The sequence below is a fragment of the Notamacropus eugenii genome, chromosome 2, assembly GCF_028372415.1.
Source record: "Notamacropus eugenii isolate mMacEug1 chromosome 2, mMacEug1.pri_v2, whole genome shotgun sequence".
NCBI classification, from domain to species: Eukaryota; Metazoa; Chordata; class Mammalia; order Diprotodontia; family Macropodidae; genus Notamacropus; species Notamacropus eugenii.
The window spans coordinates 154,703,073-154,722,849 of NC_092873.1; the positions used below are offsets into that span (position 1 = coordinate 154,703,073).

The 19,777-nt window shown below is 39.1% G+C and overlaps 1 long non-coding RNA gene across 1 annotated transcript; it reads right to left on the reverse strand.

The window, feature by feature from the left end:
* Window positions 1-245: 245 nt before the first annotated feature.
* LOC140526465 (uncharacterized) lies at window positions 246-12,856 on the reverse strand. The gene is made up of 2 exons (XR_011974384.1): window positions 7,282-12,856; window positions 246-5,600 (listed from the first exon to the last, which is right to left on the reverse strand). It is a non-coding gene; the product is annotated as an uncharacterized lncRNA (long non-coding RNA).
* Between the last annotated feature and the right edge of the window lie 6,921 nt (window positions 12,857-19,777).

Genomic DNA, 19,777 nt, shown 5'->3' on the forward strand with positions numbered 1-19,777 from the left:
TAGTATGAATTTTCCAAGCCTCACATAGCCCTACTTCTTGTATAATCCATGTGTAAATTGAAAACAGATGAACCAACTGAAATTTGAAAGATTTATCAGCAGGAATTTTCAGAAAGAATGCTGAATAAGAGCTCTTGTATGAGCCCAATTCCTCATCGTTGCCTCAAAACATCAAGAAATGCGTCAATAAAATAAAAGAACAATAATGGGAAAAAAGAGAGAAAGAATTAATCATGAAATGTCAGTTAAATTCAACCAGTATTTATTGAGTGCCAGTCAATGTACTAGGGTTACAAACTTAAAACCAAAAATGTACCATGCTTCCAATACCATACATTCTACTTGACAGAAAAATCAGGCAACTGAAAAAAATGGGTAAACAATCCTAAAGAGATCATAAGATAAATTCCTTGAAAAAGACTTTTACATCAGCATGACCATTTCCTCTCTTCCCCCTCCCTTCTAAAATCTGAAATTTGGCTTCTGAGCTCATCACTTACCTAAAACTCTGCTACCCAATTTGATGTCCTTTTCTCAGTTTTCATTCTTCTCAACCTTTGCAGCATTTGACACTGTCGACCACCCTCTCCTTCCAGATACTCTCTCCTCTAGGTTTTCATAATGTGATTCTTTCTTAGTCCTCTTTATCCCCTCCTTTGATGTATTTTCATCTGACACACTTACTAATTATGAGTATTCCTCAAGGCTCTCTTCTCTTTTTCTCACAATACTTTATCCCTTAGTGATTTCATCACTACCATGAGTTTGATTATCATCTCTGTACAGATGAGTTCCAGATGTATCTATATGGTCAATAAATCTAATCAATAAACATTTCTTAAGCACCAATGTTACAGGAATTATGACATACTATCAATTCAAACAAAAAAAGACAAAAAATATTCTCAAGAAACTCACACTTTTATGGAGTGGACAGCACTTAAACAACTTTGTATGGACAAAATATAAATGGGACAAATTGGGGATATTCTCAGAACAAAGGCACCAAGATTAAGGAAGACTGGGAAAATCCTGTTGCAGAATGTAAGACTGTGCCTGAGACATAAAGGAAGCCTGGGAAGGGAGACAGAGATGAAGAGGGAGAGAATTTCAGGAATGGTGGATGCTGTGTGTTCAGTCATTTCAGTTGTGTCCAACTCTTTGTGATCCCATTTGGGTTTTTCATAGCAAAGATACTGCCATTTCCTTCTCTAGCTCATTTTACAAATGAAGAATTGAAGCAAACAGGGTGAATGGACTTGCCAACATTCACAGAGCTAGTAAGTGTCTGAAGCCATATTTGAACCCAAGAAGATGAGTCTTTCTGACTCCAGACCCTGCTGGAATCCCTAGTGCTCTATCCGCTGTGCCATTTAACTGCCCAGTGGTAGATGATAGCCAGTGAAAAAACTCTGAATTGGGAAATGCAGTGTCACATTGTGAGCAACAGCAAGGAAGTCAGTATCATTGGATCACAATGTGAAGGGGAGTAAGGTATAAGAAAATCTTATAATAGGAGCAGGTTATGAAAGACTTTCAAAACCAAATAGAGGATTTTATATTTGATCCAGGTCAGAAATATCAAACACCAGGCCACATGCAAGCCACAACACTCTAAAATGCAGCCTATATGAGATTAAAATGTAATACGGAAATTAACAAAAATATTGTAAACATAGTAAGACATATATAATGTTAATTTGTGGTTTTTTACACTCTACGTGGCCCATTGTGATCGTCATGTATGGTTTAGTGGCCCCCACGCTGTGGGTGATAGTGGTGCCACTGGAGTTTATAAAACAAGGGTGATATGTTCATAACAGCTTTTTAGGAAGATCACTTTGATAGCCGAATGAAAGATGCCCTGGCTAGTCTCTTAAATTCCAGTGTCAAATCACCAAATGCTTCTTAACCATCTTGAACTGGATCGATGCCCTACAGGTATCTCAAACTCAAGATGTCTAAAATATTTTCTTGATCTTTCTTTACAAACTAACCTCTATCCCAAACTTTCCTATTACTGTCAAAGGCATCATCTTCCTTCCAGTTACCTAGATTTGCAATGTCAGTGCTACCTTCAACTACCTAGCATTACCTCCCTCCTCCACTCTGACTTCTGATCTCTCCAGCTTCTTTTAAGTCCCAGCTAAAATCCCACCTTTTACAGGAAGCCTTTCCCAACCTCTCTTAATTCCATTGCCTTCCCTCTGTTAATTATTTCCTATTTGTCCTATATAGAGCTTACATGGTATATATTTATTTGCATGTTGTCTCCACCATAAGATTACAAACTCCTTGAGACCAGGGATTGTATTTTGTCTCTTTTTGAATCCCTAGTGCTTGGCACAATGCCCAGCACATAGTAGGTGCTTAATAAATGTTTATCAGTTTATTAATCATTAATAGAAGTAGAAGGGAGTTACATAGTACTGAAGGCTATTTTGCATTTTTTTCTTTTGAAGTTGACATGATCAATTCATTATTAAGTAAGCAACCTATATGGCAAGCCTATGAGGACTTAGATGGCCTGGTCATCAGAAAGTAGACCCAATCTGTAACTGGACCACGCTCAAAATCTTTCCTGCATGAAAGAATCTTCCAGAGCTTTGTTCCCTTGGCATAGTCATCAAGAACTCAAGGACATCATGATGAGGCATCAGAACATGGCTTTGTAGAGGTTCCTAGAAATTCACAACAGGCAAAATTCAAGAAGGAAGTTATTGATAAAAATGATGATTTCATATGCCTACGTATAAAACACAAATAATGAGTAACAAGCAAGATGAATCAGAAATTCTAATGTGAGGAGACAAATCTGACACACAAATATCACAAAGACAAAATATCACAAAATTGGTAGGATGAGACCCATGACTGAAATAAATCTCTGAAAGTATGTAATAATCATGAATAAAAATAATAGCAAGCATTTATATAAGGTTTGCAAAGTACTTTAAACATTTTATTTTAGTCTCACAACAATCGGGGAGGTAGACTGTTAATTGAATATTATTTTCATTTTAAGGACAAGAAACTGAGGTAGACAAAATTTAAATAGTGCTGAGATTGGAAGCTCAATTCCATGTGGACAGTCTCGGGCGGGTAAAGGTGGGAACTTCTAAATCTTAGAGTTCTCACGAGACCCCCCAGGAAACGACTGGGAATCGAGGTGAACCGAGCTATCTCGTGTATTTCTGCCTCTTCCCGTGAGAAACGTGATGGGGGAGAGCTCTCCCCGCCCTCGAGATTGTCCCGGCTCTGGGCACACTATTGTTATCTAACAGCACGGTATTCAGATGCAAACTATGCTGCTGGAGAGTTTAAGTAGGATCAGGAAAGCCTGAAAGTTCTCTTGGGTGGAGGGGCGCAGAGCGGACAGGACAACAAGGCTCCACTTTTCCTCTCTCTTCTCTCCCCTCCCCCTCTCTCCCCACTTACACTTCTACTTCCAATCTCTTATTGTAAGATCTTTGCCTCCTTGGGAGATTCTTCGCTCCCTCCTAAGGAAGAATTCCCCTGCACTTGTAACTAGACCCTGAAATAAGGCTCAACCCTTGTTCGACTCTGGAACGTCCTTTCTCTCCTACGAGCATCCGGTTTGGCCAACCAAAGACCTCCGATAGAGGTAAGGGAAGACTCGGGTAGCCCTCAGGCCTCTAGGCCTGGCAAAATAGCTTGTTCAAAGTCACAGAGCTAATAAGTATCTGAGATTGAATTTGAACTAAATCTTTCTAACTCCGAATCCACCATCCTATCTACTCTGGCACTTAGCTTGCTTTACTCAAAAGAAGCAAGATAGATTAAAAAGGCAGCATGCATGTTAAGATAGTATTTTAAGTTGATATTATCCTGCCTGGACAAGTTATGCTCTCCATGCTCCAGACAACTAACCACATCTATAAGTTTCAGAGACAGTGCTGACCTGAATTGAATCACTCAAGGATTTCCTATACCAATGGATTTACATATGCAATTAAGAAAAGGGTGGCTAGATATGAATTCATATTAAAAAATGATACATAGTACATGATAAATTTTTTCAAATATTTAAAGTATTATCACCTGGAAGAGAAGTAAAATTAATCCTTCTCAGCCTTGAAGGGCAGAACTCCGATCAGTGAGTGATGGGAATTTGTAACAAAGGAAATGTAGGCCTTAATGTGAGGAAATACATCCCAATGCTTGACCTACTCAATAGAGGAATTAGGACCCTTAGTTAGTAATGCTTCAAATAGAGGCTAAATGACCAATGGTATATTGTAAAGGACATTCTTATTCAGATACAAGTGGACTAACTGGATTTTAAGGCTCCTGATGACCTAGCAATTCTAGGAATCTGTGAATCTCTAAGAACATCTCTGCCAAGCCTAGAGGCCTGTATTGGGCTACCCGAGTCTTTCTTACCTGTCCAGGTCTTCGGCTGGCCACGCCGGATGCACGTATGAGAGAAAGGACGTTCCAGAGTCAAACAGGGGTTGAGCTTTATTACAGGGTTTCGGTTACAAGTGCAGGGGGTCTTCTTTCTTAGGACGAAGAGGGGGAGATTTCCTAAGAAGGCTAAGCTTAAGGGATTGGAAGTAGAAGTATAAGCGGGGAGAGAGGGGGAGGGGAGAGAGGAAAGAAAAGAAGCGGAGCCCTACTTTTCTCTTTGGCTCCACACGTGCTAAGAGAGCTTTTAGGCTTCCTCAGTCCTACTTAATCTTCAGCCACACAGTTTGCATCTCAATACCGTGCTGTTAGGTAACTAGGTGTGCTCCAATCCGGGACGACCTCGAGGGCAGGGAGACTCCACCCATCAGGTATCTCCGGGGGAGAGGCGGAAATACCCGAGCTAGCCGAGCTAGCTCGGTCTGACCTTCTCGAACCCCCGCTGTTCATGGAGGGCCTCGTAAGACTCTAAGATTTAGAAGTCCCACTTTTACCTGCCCGAGACTGTCCACACGGAATTGAGCTTCCAGTCCCAACATATCCCCTTCTTTGTTATGTGCGGAGCGCACCTGGCTCTAGAGCAAACAGTGGCTGGAGGCTGAGTGGATTAAGGAAGGCCTTTAGCATATGAGTACCTTACAACAAGACTTCATTCACACAGAAATCTGCAGCTAGCACAACTGACAAAGGGAGGCATCAAATAAAACAAAGATGAAACTAAATGGCTGAGTTACAACAGGGGAAGTGCAATCAACTAAAATCCCAAAGCATATTTTAAGAGAAGCAGCTGGTGTAGGCGCCTTACACGTCACCACTCCCTTAATCTTGCAAATGGATCTATACAGGTGGAAAATTGGTCACCTCCTCCCCACCCAAGTGTCCTGGGTTTGTGATATCAAAGTCCTCATTCAGCTGGCGAAAAAAGGATGCCTAGATGGGAAGCTGTCAGCAGCAGTGTCTGCGGTTGTGATGAGGGCTGCTTCCTCTCTGGGCAGCAAGGTTAAAGCTGTCAGCAGCAGGCTCAGGTGGTGTATGATCCTTCTCTGGGGTCTCTGGGCTCTCCGGGGTCTCCGCCTCCTGCGTCTCCGTCGTCTCCGACCTCGGTTCCCACCTACGGATCCTTCTAATGGGAATTCACGCATCACCTTTTCCTGTGGAGACACAAACATACCCTCGACCCCCTATTAGTATCTTAAAATGTCTCATAGCTGGAGTATTATGTGAGTTTTTTGAGACAGCTGTATCAAGCTCTGATTGTATTAGGCCTCTTGATCTTAGCTCTGATTGTATTAGGCCTCTTGATCTTAGCTCTGATTGTATTAGGCGACCTTTTCCCCTTCTTTGTTTAGCGAGGATCGCCTTTAAGGTAAAATTGATAAGAATGCATAGTGGCTCTTTACTTAGGTATAGCTGCTGCCAGGTGCTTACAAATGCTTGATTAACATCTGTAAGGAACCTGAACTTTACTGATTTTTTCTTTATAACAAACACAGGAGCATTCCAGGGTGCTAATTGCTCCTTAACCAGTATTTGTAATGCCTGGAGTTTTTCTGAAGTCAGAGACCATTGCTCCACCCAAATCGGGGTATCTGACTTCCAATTCAAGGGTGGGAACTCCAGTACAACAGCAATGGCCCTTACTAAAAATTTGATAACCTCATCCCGAGGCGGCTGATAGCCATTCCGGCAATCAAGACATAATCGGAGGCTGAGTACTGTAATTGATTTCCTGTAGCCTCAAACTGCCCTGTTCCTGTAAATTGCTGATAAGCCTGGGGGGCCTGAGCCCCTAGCCCACCGGTAGTGCTCTTTACCCTCTGAGAAAATTCTGATACCCAAATCACATTCTGCCCAGGGGTAAGGCAGGCTCTAGCTAAGCTCTTCCAGTCATTAGGAGTCAGAACGAACTGACCGCTGAGAGTTTCAAGCATGGCTATAACAAAGGGTGAATTAGGGCCATGCTTGGTACAAGCCTCTTTAAGAGTCGCCACTCTCTTCCACTCTATGGGTATGTGGCTCCTCCGAACCCCACCGGGGACACTGGGGTCCGCTATTTCTAACACAGGAAATGTCCCTACATCTTCTCCATTCTCTATAGCCTTTCTTATTCCTTTTTCCAAACTGTACTGTGGCCCTGAACTGTCTGACCAATGGAGCAGGTTATAAGGAGGCGCGGAGGGAAGGCACGGCGTATTCTCCCCTGCCTCGCCTTTTCCATCCGCTAGATGGAGCTCCGGGTCTATTTTTTCTTTACGCTCCTTAACTTTCCGCTTAACTTTCTGCTTGCCTGGACTCTCCCTCCCTCCCGTGTTCTCCCCTCCCCTCTCTCCGCTTCCACTCTCATTCCAATCCCGCCCTGGCCTCTCCGGCCCTTCCAGCAGGCTTTTAATTACATCGACTATCAGGAAATCTAAATCCTCCAGCTCCCCAGGGTATTGTTGCTCGTAAGCAGTCATTTGCTCTCCGACCGCTCCCCATTTTTCTCTTGATATTCCTGCCTGCTTGAGCCAAGGAGAAACTTTCCAAATCCTTTCACAAAATTCTCGGAGGTCATCTAACTCTATTGTGACCCCCGCCTCCCTGCATTCCCTGTGAAGTTTCTCAGCCCAGACCTCCTGTTCCTCTGGCTTTATTACTGGCAATTGATTCCTCATCCCTGCCCTTTTCCCAGGGGTTTGGGAACCTTCTCTCCCCTTTCTCTCCTTCCGAATCTAGGATTCGGGACTCGCTTCTTTCACAGCCCCTTCCGGGTGTACCCCAAAAGCACCCAGGATTATCTACGCTCCCAATCCCTGTTGGGGCGCCAACTGCCAAGCCTAGAGGCCTGTATTGGGCTACCCGAGTCTTCCTTACCTCACCTCCCGAGGTCTTCGGCTGGCCACGCCGGATGCACGTATGAGAGAAAGGACGTTCCAGAGTCAAACAGGGGTTGAGCTTTATTACAGGGTTTCGGTTACAAGTGCAGGGGGTCTTCTTTCTTAGGACGAAGAGGGGGAGATTTCCTAAGGAGGCTAAGCTTAAGGGATTGGAAGTAGAAGTACAAGCGGGGAGAGAGGGGGAGGGGAGAGAGGAAAGAAAAGAAGCGGAGCCCTACTTTTCTCTTTGGCTCCACACGTGCTAAGAGAGCTTTTAGGCTTCCTCAGTCCTACTTAATCTTCAGCCACACAGTTTGCATCTCAATACCGTGCTGTTAGGTAACTAGGTGTGCTCCAATCCGGGACGACCTCGAGGGCAGGGAGACTCCACCCATCAGGTATCTCTGGGGGAGAGGCGGAAATACCCGAGCTAGCCGAGCTAGCTCGGTCTGACCTTCTCGAACCCCCGCTGTTCATGGAGGGCCTCGTAAGACTCTAAGATTTAGAAGTCCCACTTTTACCTGCCCGAGACTGTCCACACGGAATTGAGCTTCCAGTCCCAACACATCTCTTCTGCAATAGTTTGTGATCTTGGTTTTGTGGTACCAAGAGTGTGCTGCTAAATGTTTAACAACCAGCTCTCTGGAAGGGGTGGAGGGAAATGCATGCATGAACCAGTTTAAAGTTTAATTTGCATTACTAACATTTGTTTCCATTATTACCTTTAAGTAAGTCTAGAAATTAACAAAATAAAAATGACTGTGTGAGTTTCCTAGAAATTCACCAAAGGCAATATCCATGATGAGTTCTTACGTCTATGTACAAAACACAAATAAAAAGTAATAAGCAAGATGAACCAGAAATTCTAAGATGAGGAGATAAATCTGACATTCATAGATATCACAGAGATTTGATAGCCTTTAGTGATTTTTAAGGTGTAATTTCTCACACACAAAATTTAACAGTCAGCTGTCAAAAGCTGATATGAGCTGACTCCAGGACATCCCTGAAACCTTAAACTGCTTTGTACATTTATTTCCAGCCCTTAATTTATCCAGTTTAGTATACTTTTCTTCTCTTTTATCTTATATTAGATAAATTTGATAATAACTTACCTAATTTTGTGAATACAAGTTAAGGTACTATCGTTTTTCTTTACTTTGTTTGCTACTGTTAACTTTTTGTTCTTCCAAATGAATTTTATTAATATTTTACCTGATCTTCCAAAGAATCGCTTTTATGAATTAATTGCTAGATCGCTAAATTTGTAAAGTAATATGGGTAGTATTATTATTTTACTAAATTGGCATGTCTTGGCCATAAGGATCATCTCTCAGATTATTGAGATCTTTTATTTCTGTAGAATATGTTTTATAGTTGTATTTTTTTTTAGGTTCTGTGTGTCCTGGCAGGTTAATGATATAATATTTAATGCATTATTGTCTTAAATTCTCTTATATTTTTTTTTCTGGATTTTGTTGCTAATCCACAGGATACCTAGTGATTTTTATAGATTTATTCTGAATCCTGATACTGTGCTGATATCCTTGATGTAGGGAAGAAATATCTACCAATATTGATGAGGAAATACATACATATCAATTCAGATCAACAACTCTATGATAACTAATAGTCTTAGAGAATTGCCTGAGGTATTAAGAGGTTATGAAGTTTAAGGAGACTCAAAAGGTCAGAAGCAGAATTTGAAGTCAGGTCTTCCTGATTTTGAGATGGGTTTCCTATTTACTATGCCATATTGCTTTTAATTTTCCATTAATTGCTTCAATTAATTTTCATTGTTTCTCTAGAGTTTTCTAAGAAAATAACTGGCAAATTTAGGTGATTTTCCCTCTCCTTTGTCTATGTTTTTTTAATCCTCTCTTATTGATGTAGCTAGTATTTCCAGTACTTAGCAAATATCCTTGCAGCACCCCTGATCTCAGTGAGAATGCTTCCAGTTATCATCTGCTTCAGATGATGGTTAACTCTTGGTTTTTGTTACAGACTTTATCACATTAAGGAAAGATTCTTTTATTACTTGACTTTTTTTTAGTGCATTTAACATGATAATAATAAGGATAGGAATAGAACCTGTGACTTAGTTGGTTTAAGGACCTAGGTCCCAGTGAGGAATTTCTTCTACCAATGTAGGGCAGCACTTTCTCTTTAATTTAGAGTCTTACAAAGTTGCCCAGTGCACTGAGAGATTAAATAGTTTACCTATGTTTTCCTAGTTTCAAGGCCGGTTCACTATCCACTGTACTATGTTATCTCTTTAACAGTAGTAGCAGTAGTAGTAGCAGCAGCAGCAGCAGCAGTAGTAGTAACAGTTATAATAATAACAGCTAAAATTTATATAGCACTTTAAGGTTTGCAAAGCACTTGCATATATTTTCATTTGATTTGATCCCCTATTAAGTCCCTGTGAATTAGATGCTAGTATTATATCCCAAAATTATTTATAACAAATGAGGAAACTGAGGCTGAAGGAGGCTAAATGACTTGTCTAGAGTCATCTAGCTAGTCAATGTCTGAGAAAGGATTTGATCTTATTGTCTCAAAGTTCAACTCTGCTGAATGCCTTTTCTATGTCCATTGATAGAATCATGTGATTTGGTTAGGGAAGAGTAGGGTAGGCAAAGTTGCAGACCTCTTGTTTGGTTGGTATGGTGAATTTCTATTATGGAAACTCCAATTCAGCTCAGTCTCTCAAACCTAACTTTGTAAAATACAGCCCAACTCATCCATTTCCGTTTCATACCTACCTATCTCTGATTCTCTGATTTTCCTGTGATAGAGTTGGAGACAACAGGGAGGGGGAAAATACAAGAGGAAGGAAAGAAGATATGTGCATAGATCCCTCCCTTCCTCTTCACTCCTCTCTTTAACCTCAGTATGGTTACAAAGGATCTTAGAATCAAGATCTTAGAATCAGAATCACAGAATTTCAGAAATGGAAAATCCCTCATAAGCCACATAGGCAATTTGCACCTGAACAAGAAATCCTTCTAGATAAGTGGTACCAAACTCAAATAGAAATGGGGGCCACAATGCAACCAAGATTAGGAGGGAAGTAGAACACTGGGAAAGAATTTTTGCAACTAGTGTCATGATAAAGGCTTCATTTCTAAAACATATAGAGAACTGAGTCAAATGTACAAGAATACAAGTCATCCCCCAATTGATAAATGGTCAAAGGATATGAACAGGCAGTTTTCAGAGGAAGAAATTAAAGATATCTATAGTCATATGAAAAAATGTTCTAAATCACTATTGATTAGAGAGATGCAAATCAAAACAACTCTGAGATAGGTGTGCCTTTCTTTGTATCCCCAGCACTTAGCACATATATGCCTAGCACATATAGAAAGCATTTAATAAATGTTTATAGACTGACATTTTGTATCTCCTAGATAGAATATAAACTTCTTGAGAGCAAAAATTATTTCAATTTTTCTTTGTAATCTTAACATCTGGCACAATGCATCCACTATGTGTACTGAACACTTAATGTTTGTTGAACTAAATATATATGATCATTTAATTGTTCCTAGAAGACGACCACTGAGGGTAAACCCATTATCTCTTAAGGTAGCTTATAAAACCACTTTGAATACCTCTAATTTTTCTTTTATTAGAAAGTTTTTCCTTACCTCAAACTTAAATTTGCCTCTTTGCATCTCTTACCAAATACTTCTAGTTCTAAGGAGATATCTAATCCCTCCCTCCATTTGAGAGACCTTCAAATATTTGAAAGTAACCATTATGTCCTTTCTGAGTCTCCTTTTTTCTTACTCTAAACATCCTTAATGCCTTCAATGTAATCTACATTCCACAAACACTGAGGGCATTATATGTATATATATATCCATTTATTCATTCATTTTTTATTCATCTGTCCATTTATTTCTTTATATATGTGCATCTGTATGTTTGTATATATTTGTGTTATATATGTATGTATATGTTCACATACATGTATATGGGTGGTGTATATATGTGTTTGTGTTATACATATATATACATGTAATATATATAATATATAATTTCCTGGTAATAAATTACTATAATGGTGCTGAAATCGTTTAGGAAGAGTTGAAGAGAGAAGGCATCCTATCTTTGGGCCCTGATAAAATTAGCTTAGAGAAAATGAAAGATAATGCTATAAAGATGGGGGGTAATGGACAAAACCTGGGGACTCTTAATAAGGGATTGAGAGGGATACTATGGGGAGCAGGGGAGAGGTAAATGAATGGAGAGCCTTAAAAACATGATCCAGAATATGAAATGAATGTAAAAGTTGGTTAAAAGTTATGAATAACTCTGATTGACAGAGTTATCACAGGTCAGAAATAACCTAGTTTTCCTGTTTTCTAAATCCTATCCCACCCCCCACATGCATAAGAAATTAATTTGTGTTGAGCAACCGAGTCTTCTTGGCTTAAAGAGAAACATTAGTTGTTGGGGTTTTCCCCCCAAATATTTATAGCTTGACTAAGCTAATTTAAAACACATAGTGGAAATAAAGGCCATGGCTTGTTTTTCCCTCTCTGGTGCAGCTGTACATTTTAGGGTGTACAAATATTTTATCAGTAATGTTCTATAAAAGGCTAAACTTTTCATGTGTGGGATACACACTTCGTTGAATGTACTTGACAATTTTTGACTTTTTATGCTAAGTTTCTTGATTAAAGTTTAAACTTTTTTTCAGTTGGGTTTTCTTTCAGATCTTAAATTCAAATCTTGAGGCATTTAATCACTGAGCAAAATATTAAACCAAGCTCAGGGTTCAATGTGATATTTAGCAGGATGACCTGGCAAGGAATTCAACATTTGTCCTGTAATCCAGGAAAACCTGAATCTTGCCATGTAAGATGACATTCTCTTTGAGGAACTAAGTCCTCTAAATAGGACACTTAAGAAAATATCCCCATTGTATTCTAATAAGAAATAAGAAAATATCCCCATTATATTCTAATAAGATGTTTCAAAATTGACCTTAACGCCCTTGTGACCTTGGCAATCAGTCATCCTAATCTAGGCTTAATAGGCAGTGAAAGCTGATTCTGACTAATCAAGGGGTCTTTGAAGCTATATTTGAGGAAGAAAAAAGAAAAGAAAAAAGGAGAATCTATGCCTTGAGGGAAAGGAGAAGAGGTTACTGGTATAAGACAGTTGAAAGAAAGAATAACTACTCCATTTCTATGTTGCTTTTGTATTCTACATCAAGGAGAATTACTTTCATACCAAAAAGTCTAAGACAACCATAGTTAAAGGAAAGAAAAGCCCAAGTTAAATGAAGAGATAGACGTTAAATTTTGTTCTCCTTTAAATAAGTTCAATCACCTGCTTTGGATGAATTGTAGTCATCCCTTCCACATCTCAACTTCCCTCCACCCCCCAGAAGAAAGTGAGGTTTTTGACTTTGCACAGGCCTCCTGCTCTCAAATCAAAGTCAACTACAAGTCATGTCACCATCTTGAAGTCATGGTCCTCTTAGAGACTGAAGGACAAATACAACCTGTGAGTTGCAACTCCCCTCCCCTTCTTCTCTCCTCCCCTCCCTTTCCTTCTCCTCCCGTTCCCTCTCCTCTGGTGTTCTACCCAGGGGAAGGTACACTCCATGGTCAAAAGCTGTCTTTTTTCCTTTGGGTTTACTGTCTACATTTCTTGCTCAAAAACCAAGCCTTAAACTCAACTCACTCTGGAGCTCATAGCCTGGACAAGTCCTCACCCACTTAGTACAGAGTGAATATAATTACTAAATAGTAACTGTTTCTGTTTTGCCCAGGAACCCTGAGGTTCTGCCCTTCCCAGTTTGATTTTTTTGTTTGTTTTTTGATTAAAGGGGCCATCCCTTGAGTAACTACATAAAGAAGACTATTCATTGAATGAGTGTATCTCACTCAAAGTGAGAATGTGATAAGACCTGAAAGGACCAGGGTCTCACATTGCATCCTGGGCCATCTTCAGTCATTCTGATGAATTTCAGGCCACTGGACCCAGATGGCTCAGGAGAAGAAAGTGAGGTTGGTGACCTTGCACAGCCCTCCCTCACTCAAATCAAAGTCAACTGCCAGTCATGTCATCATCTTGATATCATGATCCTCTTTGAGAATGAAGGACAAACACAAAACACAATAGCAACAACTTTACCCATGAAAGTTTCAATTTGTTGAGGGTTCACATAAAAAAATACTGTAAATGGGAATTTGGGGAGAGTTTTATGGAAGCTGCAGATGACACAGAAAAAGTTTAGAAACTCAGAAATGCTTAACTCAAATTTTACAATAAGGTACTGTAAACACTCCACAGAAGAAAAAGAAAAATATCAAACCTTTCCTGGTATGAAGGGGGAGCCAAAAAATTTCATGTGGATTTTTCAGATCAAGGGGGCGACATACTCCTAACCCCTGAGATATGGAAGGGATAATGGTATATCCCATGGTCCTGAAGGAATTTGCAGATGTGACTTCTGAATCTCAGTAATCTTTAAAGAATCTAGGAGAATGAAAGGCCTCACAGGATTAGATAAAGGTAAAAGTTATCACAGTTTTAAGAAGGTGGAGTCTATAAACTGTTGAGCTTGATTTTTTCCATTCCCAGTAACATTCCTGAATATATGTTACCAAGCAGATGGTTCCTAAGCACTTAGGAAGTAAACAAGGACCTATTTACGATGTGCTAGGCATCCTGTTAAATACTTTACAATTATCACATCATTTAATGCTCACAACAAACTTAGGAAGTAGGGACTATTAATTATCTCTATGTTTTTACAATTGAGGAAACTGAGGCAGACAGATTAAGTGACTTGTCTATTACTGAATTTGAACTCAGGTCTTCCTGACTCTAGGCCCAAAGCTTTATCCATTACCTACTTCTAGAAAAAGTAGTGATTACTAAGAACTGTCATGCCAGAGTAACCTAAAGATTCCTATATTTTTAAGTGAGGGGAAAACTGTAGATATAGTCTACCTTGCTTTTATTAAGTATTTGATGGAGTATTAACCAATATCCTTGTAGAAAAGATGAAAAGGTATGTACTGCATCATAACATAATTAAGTGAATCAGAGCTAGCTGAACAACTGGACCTAAAGAGTATTTACTCACTTAGAATATATATACATATATATATATATATATATATATATATATGTATAGAATGCCTTCTGCTATTGACCATTTTTATCCTAGATTACTACAAAGACTTCTAAACTGATCTCCCTATGTTTAGTCTCTTTCCCAATCTATCTTACACACAACAGCCAAATAATCCTTCCTAAACATTTGGTGAAGTCACCCCCCCCCCCATTTAAAAATCATCACTGGTCCATCTTTGCCTTTTGGAAACATTATAAACTCCTTTACTTGTCATTTAATATTCCCCAAAATATGGCCATCATCTTCCTTTCCAGTCTTTTTTCATTCTACTATCTATCATCCAAACAAAACTAATTATTGTTCTCCAAATATCCCATGACTTCGTGTCTTGGTTATACTATAACTCATGTCTGGAATAGTTTCTCCTAGCCCTCTGGCACTTTAAATCCTAACCATCTTTCAGGTAATGATCAAATGTTTCCCTCTTCATAAAACCTCCTCAATTTCCTAATTGAAAGAGCCTCTTCTTCCTTTGAAATCCCATGGCACTTTGCTTCTTTATTGTACACTTTCACCGTCTACTTTCCTAGAATCATAGAAGCCCAGAGTTGGAAGGAATCTTGGAGGCCATTTACTTAAAAGAGATGATACCATTAAAAGATTTCCTTCTATAACACACCTGACAAATAGTCATCTACTTTTTGCATGAAGGCCTCTAATGAGGAGGAACAATCTTTCTATTACATTTATTTGCAAACATCTGTTTCCCTTTTATTATTGAAAGCTCCCTAAGGGCAGGGACAAATACCCATATTTGTGCACAAAAGTAATCCCTGTTTTTATATCCCTTTAAGTTTTCCCAAGTGTTCTCCCTACAACAGCCCTGTGAGGTAGTAAGGACAACTATTATTATCCTCATTTTAAAGATGAGGAAACTGAAGTTCTGCTAGGTTCAGTGTTGTGCAAGGTAGTATGTCTAAGAAGTACCAGAGCTTCTATTTGGCCCCAAGTCTGAGTCCAGTCTTACCATATTACCATAGAACCACTGAGTATAGAGTTTTATTATCATAGTGGGAGTCTGATAAACATTTGTTGGATGTTTCTCTCTTTCCCACCCCTCACTCCATTAAGAAAAAAAAGAAAACAAAAATAAATGTCCAGTAATAAATATTCAGAGTCAAGAAAAATAAATTCCATCCATAGCTATATACTTTTAAAAACATATAAAATATATATAATATATAAAACATATAAATATAATGTGTGTCTCTGTGTGTATATGTGTGTGTATATGTATGTATGTAAGTCTTACTCTGAAACAGTTATGTGGTGAGTTGGACCTGAACTCAGGAAGACTTAAGTTCAAATCTGACCTCAGACACTTACTAGCTGTGTGACCCTGGGCAAGTCACTTAATCTCAGCCTTAATCCACTGGAGAATGAAATAGCAAACCAATCCAGCATCTTTGCTAAGAAAACCCGGAGGACAGTATTGGAATCTATGGTCCATGGGGTTACAAAGAGTCAGACATGACTGAATGACTGAAAAACAAAATCTGTCATGTTTATAATGAACAATATGTTTCATCACCAGTATCCTGAAATCATGTTTGGTCATTGTATTGAACATACTCCTTAGATATCTGTTCGTTAAAAAAAAAAAATAGAGAGTTAGGAGGAGTGCTGGAGAAGTGAAGTATTGCTTGAATTTTCAGATGAGGCTACTCTATTATTAGTGCTACTTAACTATTCTACTTTGTTACAAGACATATGGAGAAAGAGTGATTTATAAAGGTAATGTAAAAACAAAACATATCAATAAAACTTTACAAAAATATTTGCTGGATAAAATTTCTTGAATTTTTAGATAGAAAATTTCCCTCTGTCATACACTGTCATCATTCTGTATATGCATAGAGAGTAGGAAAAAGAAGCAGTAGTATTGCTTTGATGAATATTGTCAAAGTAATAAATTGGCTTGCAAATTGGAGTTTCTAACAAATTTCTGAGGATAAGGAAGTTTTACCCTTACCAGTGAGATGCCTTTCTCTTCCATTTTTTGTTACAACTACTCTTACCTCTGGCAAGGTGATCACTGGCTTCTAACGATGCGATAGGCCACAATCCCTGATGCTGAGTAGTCCACTCTGGAACAAAGTTATTGCACTGAGATAAAAGTATAGAGCACTTAGAAATGATTCACCATGTAAAATGCTGCAGGTGATGATTCACCAAGACAGAGTGAAGGCAAACAAACAGAATGAGTGGCCAATGTTCCCAGTGAAACTCACTGGGTCTTAACATGAAGATTTTATTAGGCTACATCACACAGGCCAAGGGCCAGGAAACTACTAGAGCTGACATAATGTGCTGATTGACCATGATGGAAATATGCTGGGACGGGAGGGCTTGGCATCTGAAAAAAAATGTCTTTTGTCAACGCAGGTAATATTTCAAGGGAGCAGGAGTTGTTGCTTTCTAGTCTTGGGGTCTTTATGATGCTCAGCTGAATTCTGGTCACTGTAGGGTGGAAGAGGATTTGTCTGGAATAAGACTAAAAACAGCTGACATTCAAATAAAACATTTGGAATCATTTTCAACCTAAGCTACCTAGAGGCAACATTCCCTCTCCCAGTTTTAAATTTAAACCATTCTTGTCATTTCAGCCTCTCTGGTTTCATCTGTTTCTCATAGGACTTCAGGATTTTGAACATAACACATGCATGACCCCTTTGCAGAATGGAAGAGACTCTGAAACAAGTAAATTCACCTTTCTATCTTACCCCTCTCCCCCGGCTTTGGACTAAACTCAAGTTTCTCAACACACACACACACACACACACACACACACACACACACACACACACACACATCCTATTTGGAAAAAGCGACGGAAAGATTCCAGAACACAGAGATGGAAAGAGGTATGGAAATGATAAAATGAGCTTCCCAGGTTTGGGGAAGCAAATTGCAAAGAGCTCACAGGCCAAGGACAGCTGGCTGACTCATTAATTGGCACCAGAAGAAGCTGTTTCCTCAGTCACTCTTTGGGATAAAAGGCTCAGAAAGAAGTGTGATGACTTCAAGAAAAAGTACTTGGGAAAATACAAAGGCTCATCTCACTTGCTCTTCATGGGTTTGGGTGGAGATGGGTTAATGGGTTAAAAAGTTTAACAGAAGACACATTTTCAAAGCACTAAAAAAGCATCAAATAACCTTATGACTGTAATCCCAGTCTAACTCTGGCTTTTCCACTGTTGAATTAAAACAAACAAACAAAAAAATCCTCCCACTATTTCTTGATGGAATTTAGAAGCTCATGATCTCTCTTAAAGTAATAGATCTATCCTAATATCAATAAACAAATTCCAGGCTATGCTAAAGAGTGAATGCTAAGTGCAACTCATTCCAATCTAGAGAATGAACATACATGGACTTGGATATTTAGCAAATAAGGTGTATTATGCACATTGTCTAGAAAAATTGCCTGCGGTCACTAGAACTTAAAATACCAGCACACATACCACATCCTTAATTTTTCCTTAAATGATTTAGTTCTGGGTGGCCACAATACATCTGTGGTGATAGCAACAGCACTGGTTTGGAGGACTTCAGATGGATTTTCTTCTGACTTAGCTATTTGCTCCCTCAGTGACCTTAGCTAAGTTATCTCTCTTCTACTCTGGAAAGTAAGGAGGTTGGGTTCTGAGGTCCTTCTCAGACTGTCCTGTAAGGTTGATTCTACCTCCATATCCTATGATCCTACCACTTTTGTCAGTTAATCGTATAATGGGAGATTCACTTTGCTTTATCTGGACAGAAGTATACACATAGCTGATTCATCTTGAACTTCCCAAGAGATCATTCTTCTGATTTTCATGCATATTTTCCCCTTTAACTGATTCAATTTTCTTGTCTACATAGAGGATTCACCAATCTCCAACACTCAATTCTCTCCAAAACTCCATTGTCACATTAAAACAATGTGATATGGTAGAAAGGGCACGAGCTCTGGAGTTAGAATGCAGGTTCAAATCCTGCCTCTTGAGCTCATTACCTCTTTGACTTTGGGCAAGTCACTTAACTTTCTTGGGCCTTGGTTTCCTCCTACACATAGTTGGAAGTAGAGTGGGAGTGTTGAAATAGATAGTTTTCCCTTTAGATCTAGTTTTCTAGAATTCCTTTTTTCCTGTGAGAATAGACATTAGAAGTCACATAATTCAACCTCACTCCTCTTGTAGGAATCCCTTTTCCAACATTTGTGACAAGGTAGCCACATAATTTCCATTTGGACACATGATTATAGTTCAATTCAATTCAATAAACATTTATTAAATGCCTCCTATCTTCCAGATGCTATGCTAGGGGCTGGGGTTACAAAAAGAGATAAAAGATAACCCTTGCCCTCATGGACCTTACAATCTAATGGAAGAGATAACATTTAAACAAATATATACAAAACATGATACAGGATAAAAAGGAAATAATTACCAGAGAGAAAGCATTGTAATTAAGAAGGGTTGGAGAAAGCTTCCTGTAGGAGGTAGAGATTATAGGAATATCATTTCCTCTTTAGAAAGACAGGTCATCTCATGAGGAGGAGGAAATAAGCATTTATTGTCTACTATGTTCCAAATGTTGTGCTAGGTGCTTTACAAATATTATCTCGTTTGATCCTCACAACAACCTTGGGAGGTAGGTGCTATTATCATCTCTATTTTTCAGTTGAGGAATTGAGGCAGAGATTAAATGACTTGCCCAGGGTCACACAGCTGGTAAGCATTTGGAATTGGATTTGAACTCAGGATTTTGAACTTCTGACTAGGTCTACTGTTCTCTTCACTGGGCCTCCTAGCCCTGACTCCCATGTTCAGACAAGCCTTATTATCAGAAAAATATTCCTTGTACTAAAGCAAAAATCTATCTATTTATAACTTTGACTCATGTGTCTTTAGTTTGGATCCTTTTCTGAGCTATACACAACAAGTTTCTTCCACGTGATAATCCTTCAGTTACTTACAACAGTTATCATGCTTTCACCTTCCCCACCTCATCTTCCACCACTACCAATAAGTCTTTTTTTTACCCCTAATAAAAATATTCCTTCAATTGACACTTGCATGGTATGGTCTTCAGTATTCTCACTATATTACTTGCTTTTTTCTGGGTACTCCCCAGGTGATGGGAAAAAACCTACATTTATTAAATACCTACTATGTGCCAGGAATTATGAAAAATATTTTACAAATATCATCTTATTTGGTCCTCATACCTACTTAAAAGTAGATACCATTATTATCTCCATTTTTAATTGAGGAAACTAGAACAAACAGAGGTTATGTGACTTTCCCAGGGTCACACAGCAGTAAGTATCTAAGGCTGGATTTGA